The sequence below is a fragment of the Nuphar pumila genome, chromosome 7 (assembly GCF_984573655.1).
Source record: "Nuphar pumila chromosome 7, dmNupPumi1.hap1.1, whole genome shotgun sequence".
NCBI classification, from domain to species: Eukaryota; Viridiplantae; Streptophyta; class Magnoliopsida; order Nymphaeales; family Nymphaeaceae; genus Nuphar; species Nuphar pumila.
The window spans coordinates 49793024-49801138 of NC_143255.1; positions in this window are offsets into that span (position 1 = coordinate 49793024).

Sequence of the window (8115 nt, forward strand, 5' to 3'; positions counted from 1 at the left end):
AAAGTTGAATTGAACTTTGAAATTAGATTTTTGATTTGGAAATTGAATTTGGAATATATAAGTGAATTCAAAATTTTAAAGTCAAATTGGACTTTAAAATTGAATTTTTGAATTTTGAAATGAAATAGAATTGAGAATAGAAAGATGAATTTGAATTTATAAATAAAGAATTAAAGATTGATTTGAGAAATGAAGAAGATATTTGAAGAATTATCTCAAAATCACTTGGGTTTTGAAATAATATGAAAAGAATTTTGAAAATATGATATAATTTTATCCTAAATGATGAATGAATTAAAAGAATTTGAAATTGGGTTTTGAAAATCATATTTCATTCTTTAAATAAATTGAAATAAGATTGAAGATATAGTACATTTTTTACTATGGTCATAAAATGTATTATATAATAATCATATTTAAATTCAAATGAAGAATAAAACATATTTTGGTACCTTTATAGAGTTTAAGATGAAATTAACTCTCAATATATCCTCACTATGGTCATTGATATATATCATGAGTCAACTTTAAATTAAACTCCGATAAAGAAAGAAAGTATTTAAAATATGATGATTTTTTGAAAAGAGACCCAGTGTGGATCCAATGTTATTCCATAAAAGATGAAAACCATAAGTTTTGTTCACACATTGACTATGACCATTGATGCAAATCGTCAACTTAGGATTTAATCACTTTTTATAAAATGTTTCCATTCATGAATTTTTGAAATAAAAGAGAAAAATGATATGAAAAACAAGCAATTTCTAAGATATATGCATGCTCATGCATTCTAATCTAGGGCTGAAAATATAAAATTCTCATTTATAATCTAGCTATTACAATCTTGATCTTGAATGAGAATTGAAATCCCTAAGCTAAGAAGGAAAATAAGCTTTTTACATGATTCCTGCAAAAACCGATTGAGTAAGATACAAGCATATAAAGAGATGGAAAATGTTATGTTACAAATGTAAGCATCTATATAGTATCCTTAGGCTATTTAGAGAGATGAAAACTAGAATGTGCATGAATTTCCTATGTAAGAGAGTGACATAGCATGTTTTGAGCAAAATGTGAACCTAGATGTGCTTATCTAAGATGTCATGTTTTATGCAGGGAAGGAGTTGGGAGGTAAGGCGCGGCCAGCGGGTGAGTAAGATGTGAATGAAGGTGAGGAAAGGTACTTGTGCATAAGCAAGAGTAGGTGCTGTGAAGAGAGATAGGGCAGGATGGTGACTATTTTAGCAATGGACTGATTCCCGCTAATGGGAGGTGGCGTGTAGGGTGAAATTTGAAGTGATGGATGTTGGTGGTGTTGGTAGTGGACAGGGGTGTGCCTAAATGTTAGTGAGTAGTGTCATTTGTAAATAGTGGTTGCAGTATGAAGGTGCTAGCAATGCTGAAGACTAGAAGAAAGCACAGTCCGTGAAGGGTGAAAGTGAGGTGCAATGGAGATTGAGTGTGAAGGTGCACGAATAGGGCTATGTGTTGAGAAGGGAGGGCCTACCATGGTCCATTGGGCTGCTCTATGGGAGAACATGATGCTGCCAGAGATGCAGCTGAGAGCAGGAGATGATAGGTATCTTGGATAAAGCTATTAGATAGCAGGAAAATGCAGAGGATTGATGTTGTGATGCAGGTTTTGAAAGGTGGGGCAGTGGTACGTAAATAGTGTGTTTAGCAGGTGGTGCAAAAAGAGGTTGTAGCAGGGGAGTATAGAGTGGATGTTATGCTAATGTACAGGGAAGGCTATGAATGTAAGGTCCGAGAATATTTTTGAGGAGTTTACTGCTTACTTAATGTTGATATGTATGCTTTCGTATAATTACGAGGTTATATTGCATAATTAAGTATATTTTGAATATGCCTTGTGTTTTGGCTTTGTACGCGTGACCCGAAAATCGCGTAAAAATATTATGTAAGTAAGAAGTGTCTAATACTGGATGAATTAACCTTTGAAATTTTAAGGGTTAATTTATAATATGTTTTTATAGTTTGTCCTTGAATTTGGGACCTATACGACATAAAAACTTCGTCAGTGCATGTGAATTACGAGTTTTGGACCCGAAATCATAATACGCCTAATTCTCGCAAACAGAAGGTAACTTTATTGAAAAGCCTTGACTATTTTGTATTAATTGAGGTTATTTAGAGCACTAAATGATTTATTTAAATTTATCTAATATTTTAGTGCATTAATTAAGCATAGTTCTGAAATATATCATATGGCGATTTTTGGATTTGGAGCGGATCAACTCAGAGAGGACCCAAATCCATTGGGTGCCCTCTCTAGTGGACATCCTTAGCCTTGGTTGACCAGTTGGCCAAGGTTTGACCAGATGGGTGGCACTTTTATAACATTTTGCATGGCATTTGAAAAGTAGGCCACTATTGGCCATTGCTTTTTCAAAAAGGCTCATTATGAAGCATCATAAGGGGGCACACTTTTCAAAGAGAGCATGGGGCTGGCGCCCCATGGCATTTCTGCAATATTTTTGAAGGATTTCAAATGCTAGAAACCCATTGGCTGAGCCTTAGGGGCAGCCCTTGTAATATTTGAAAATAATAAAGGCTCTTTTAAATGGCATTTTTGAAAGGTTTCTGAAAAGTTTTAAAAAGAGTAGCATGCATTGGGCGTAGACTCCTAGGAGGGGGGCGTGGAGCACCCCAGCCCTCCATCCTAGCTGGGTTAATCCCAGCCGTCCACTCCTTAAACCCTAACCTATTTAGGTCTTGAAGAGAGAGAAGAGCCCATTTCCTTGGGCGATTTTTCTTGAGGAGCTTCTCTCTCCTCCTCCCTTCTCTTCTCCAACCGTGTGTGAGGGTGTGTGCATAGTTCCATCTCCAACCGTGTACATCATCCTTATTTCACGTTGCTAAAGCCTCGAAGGTGAGACTTTCCATCTCTTCCAAGTGTTGTGAAAATTGTGGGTTTCCTTTCTTCTACCCTTGTGGGTTTTGATTTGAACAAATCTTTTCATGTTCATACATGTTTCAAGAGCTACCATTACATGTTGTTACCTTAGATTTGCGGTTGGTTTGAGCATGTATATAATGCATTTGTTTGGTCATTGTGAAATGTGGTAGTGAGTTACCATTGAAAATCGTTTGGGGTTTTTCCTTATTAGAAAACGTTTTGGGTTTTGCCATTTGAATCATTTTGGGTTTTTCCCATTGCAATCATATTTCGCTGCATGCATTGTGAATGGACTCTCAGTTAAGCATGTGTTAGGCGTTTTCTTCATGTAGGATGGTCATCGGTAAGCCTTAATCATCCTTCGAGCAATGTAGATAATGTACTACTAGAGACCGTTACTCTTTTGTGTTTTGGCAAGTATGGTTCCGGTTTTTCTTCCATGCATAGCTGGATTTCGTGTTAGCTAAACTTTTTGGTTTAAGTAGCCTTGTGCGTTCATGGCAAGGAGGCCAAGGTTTGGAACAAGCCCAGCAAACCCGGCTCATGCGGGTTAGACCTTTGAGGGTGTTGTTGGCTTAAGCCAAACAGGCCGAGCCATGATGGAAGGCCCGACTTTTCCCTTTGTTTTGTTCAGTTCGTTTTAGTGTTGGCCGGCCATGAAGGCCATGGCCATTTATCTTTCTCTTCTTTTTGTTCGGTCCATGCTGTTGGACGTGTCCAGCAGCCAGTTACCAGACCATTTCCAGTCTGGGTCGTCTTCCTCTTCCCTTTGCCTTGTGGCTTGGCCTGAGCTTGACCAAACCCACCAAAACCGGATGGGTGTGGGTCGGTTCACCGCTGACCTGACATGGTTTGGACCAAACACGCTCCAGACCTGTCAAAGGTCTAACTTGCTCAGTGGGTGTCATGCCCTGCACGCTTTCTTCTCTTAGGATTCGGTTCCGGACCTTGCTGCAGCCATACAACGAGTGGGCTGCAGCTGGGTGCAGGCAGTAGGCCTGCACTTGACCTCCTTGTGGTGCTGGCTGAATGCCAGCTGGGTCTGGACACACAGTCCAGACTGTGCTCAGCGTGAGCACATCCTCCATCGTCTGGTCCAATCGGTCCAAACCTGGACCGACTTGAGTAGATGGGTCATGGTGGGTATGGACGCCCAGTCCAGACTCCTTTCTTTTGCTGGTTTTAGCTTGAAGCGTAGTGGGACTATACAGTCCAGACCTGGGGTTGGTTTGCAGTGGCTGAGCCCCATCCGTGACCTCCCCTAGACCGGACCCCCTTTTGGTCCAGGGTTTTGGGCTTTTGCCATTTGCGGGACAGCATAGTTGTTGTCCCAGTTTTTCTCTCCGTTTCGGACCCAGCAGCGTGCTAGCTGCTGTCAACGCAGTAGTTGTTTCCTCAAGTGTCTTGATGGTGCTGCGGGTCTGTCCTGGACAGACTCCTACCTCGCAGCCGGTTGTAGCCGCTGCGCTGCCGGGCTCGTTGTCGTTTTCCCTCTTTTGAGTTGCAGCCGAAGTTATAGATAGATATATATATGTCTCCATTGTGTTGCGCCTTTCCACTTCGTCAACAAACTTCGCCCCTCCCAGTTGCAGCCTTTGGGCTGCATGTAAGCACCCATAGCACGGGGTTCAAATACCCTAATGATTCCACATTTTTACTAATTATAATATAAACAAAGAGTGCTCGGTTGCCAAAGTAAACAATATGTACTTAGCGTAATGTGCGCAATGATAATGTAACTCCTTTATGTGATGTGATATGGACTCACGTAGGTGTGTATGTCCGCCTTTGAAATGGGTTTACTCTTGCATAGAACACAAATTACTTTGATGCTTGTTTCATGCTTTTAAGAGAAATAAGGTTTTGCTTGATTATGAAACTTGGCGTATATCTTTGAAATAATGCAATTGGGGCTTTCACTTGTCACACATTACTGGCACCTTGGCACTTCACAAATTATTTAAGTATATTTTAGTGTGTTACGTAGCGTAGTGTCACGGAGAAGCCGTGCACTGCCACACACTTTAGCACATGAAGCCTTGCACTAACGAATGCGATCATATGCTCTCATTGGTGATTTTTGAATGTACAATTACATCGGCAAATTACATGTTTTCCCTACGTACGAGGGAGTTTGAGGCACTTTCCTAGAGTCGCAGTCTTATGAGACATATGCGATTGTTGGAACTCCTTGGCGAGTCCTGTTGCGGGCAATGGCCCCACTTAGCGAGATGAGCTCGCTTGTGGTTGCGATGCATGGTTTTACGGACTTTGGCACAACTTATGAGTCACGTGTCACCGTGACAAATGTTTCTACTATTTCATCATCGTGTGCAATGTTTGCATTGTCGTTTGTTTAGTTCTCGCACGTATGACACGATGCACATCCGTGTCCACTGGTACCTGTACCTAGTTTACGATATAACATCAGTAACTTTTATGTTCTGTGATGCATACCTCTTCTTGGTGTTGAGACTATCCTTGATAGTTCTTTCTGGGTCAAACCCGCTTGGTTCAAGGGATTCGGTTCCAATAGTGTGCGGGTTGCGAGATAGTGTGGTTTGTTGTCCCTCTTTGTCTCTTTCCTTAGTTAGACCCTTCCAGCAACTGGCTTGCTTTCACCTGTTTGTGGTTGCTGCCGCAGTTCGGCAGCACAGCCCAAACCAGGCTTGCACGTGTGAGCTTAGTGCCTTTTACATCGATGTGGTAGGTAAGACCGCCTACCCTTTTTGGGAACGGTTCCAACACAGTTGTTGGATTCTCTTCTCTTCCGTCTTGTTTTCCCACTTCGATAGAGAGCTTCGAACTCCAGCCTATGGGACTGCACTAGTGCCTGTGACACAAGACTTGATGATCATGTTGCCTAGGTTCGTACAGTTGTCTAGACCAGCGGGCCGCGTAGGTTCGCATAGTAGTACCACCTTTATGGTATTTTAGAATCCTCATTCCTGAGTCGTGCGGTTGCAGCACTTTGGCTGCAATCTACTTAGTGGTGCTGCGAGTTTTAGGCAAGAGTTTGGCCCTTGTTACAAGTAGATTGGGTTGTAGATGCTGCGGTTTCGGCGCAGCAAGTGTGCGGGCTTCGTCCTTGTAGTTTCATAGTCCTTTGCACGAGGTAGCTAGTTCACTAGCTGTACTTTCCCATTGCATGACGTAGCTACCACTTTATCCTTTTACACCGACGGTCTCTATCGCCGTCTGGATAGCAACAATTGAGTAGTTAAATATGTATTTTGTTATGCATGCAATGTTATGCTAAATGTTTTGAGTAGCACTCTCTGTTATGTGTGGTTCACCAATTGTAAAGCATATGAATGCTTGTGTGTGATACGATTCCCTGTAACCATGTGCGTATTAGTTTGCACAAGGTTAGATCATCCGAAGGCTTTGGGTTCGATGATTCAAACCATGTGTCTCCTCCTTGTTCATGACAATTGGCTTTTGCACACACTTCGAGGTGTTTATCCCTCATTGAGTAGCTATGGGTTTTACGAGATTTGAGTGTTGTACAATTATACTTTATGTATTCCTGTCGTAGAACTCCTTGGCGAATTTTCGAGCTGTAGACTCACTTTGCGAGATGAGCTCGCTTATATTAAAGATAAATGCTTTGTATGTTGTCTTGAATTGTTCAAGAGCAGTTTTACCGTGGCCACATGTTTCTAATTGTCTCATCATAAGGCAAGTTGCTCTGCAATGTTGAATTAGCTTGTTTGTGTACTTGTCGTATTCTGCTCATGTATGACTACTCACACTTGTGATTTACTCGCTTAAATTATAGTATTGCATTGAATTGTGATGCTTGGTCACACTTGATTGTTCAGTACATGCTCGTATTGTTTGGCCTTGCTGGTGGATATGCGAGTGCCATTGTTAATGTTTTAGAGACAATGCTTTGTATAATGGAATTATGATGAAATATCATATGCATGTGAATCTGTATGTGCTTGTACGCTTAACTGTCTCTCAGAAATGATATATGCAATGCCTTTGTGGTTTTATTTGTGCAAAAGATAGAACTTGTGATATTTTCACACTTTGCACTTGGCACACCCTGGCACAGTTATTGAGTAGTGTGTACCCTAAGGAGGTACTTTGCTTGAGGCTTTGGTAAGCGCACCACGTGCCCTTACTTCATGAAATAAAAATTATAACACCATAGGGTATGATTGATGATATGACTTGATACGGGCTCAGTTGGAGTCTTCGGGCAGTGGCCCTTGTGTTGTATGGACTCTTGTGTGATATACCCTAAAATATAAATGAATAATATGGTGTTATGACTGCTTTCACGAGCAGTGTGCTCTGTTGGCCGCGTGAGGCTGAGCACGTGAATGGGCAGGCCAAGTCCTCGTTTTGTGTACCCCGCGGGGACCACGAGGCAAATTTCTTATTGTGAGGTATGGATGAACCTGAGCCTAAGAAAGATAAACCTGCTTCGCCCCATTCACAAAACAGTTCACCTTGGGAGAGGGTGGATGGTACAACCCTGAGTGACTTGTCGTTACTACGACACGTGTTTTGACAGGAGTCGTAGCGCCCTTTGGCCTCCAGTCACTCAGAGTCAGGGAGGTCGAGGTTACCTTTTTAGGACCTCACTACTGCGGTAGTATGGATTGCAATCCTTGCCTATGCGAGTATTTTCTCCTAGCCGTGAGCTGCTCGCATGAGGTTGAACTCGGTCTGTAGCTTCCCCGGTTACCACACTATAAGTTGAATAATAGATGCCGGCTGCATGTCTCACAAAATGCGAGGTTCCTTCGCGTACCCGAAGGAGTAATCAGAAGAACTTAAAGACTAACCAATCAACTGACTTACTGTAGTTGATACTTACTTGTTCTGCAGTCTGTGCTTCAGTTGCCTTTCTTGTTCGGTTGTTACTTTGGTTGCCTTGTTGCTCAGTACTCGGTACAGTTGGTTACTGTTGTGAGTGCCTGTCTTACAGTTATTTCAGCTATTACTATAGTTCCTTGCTGCTTAGTCTTCATTACTGTTCAGTTTGTTGTTCTAGTTACTTGTTGTACGGCTGCTCTAGTTGCTTGTTCGTTTCCAGCACTTGTTACGATTACTACAACTTGTTACCTTTCAGTTGACTTATACTTGTCCCCTTTTTGCACTTACCTGACACCGTTCATAGCACATTTGATTATTATGTTCTTTGATGCATACTTTACCAGTTGATATGGATTGTATAATAA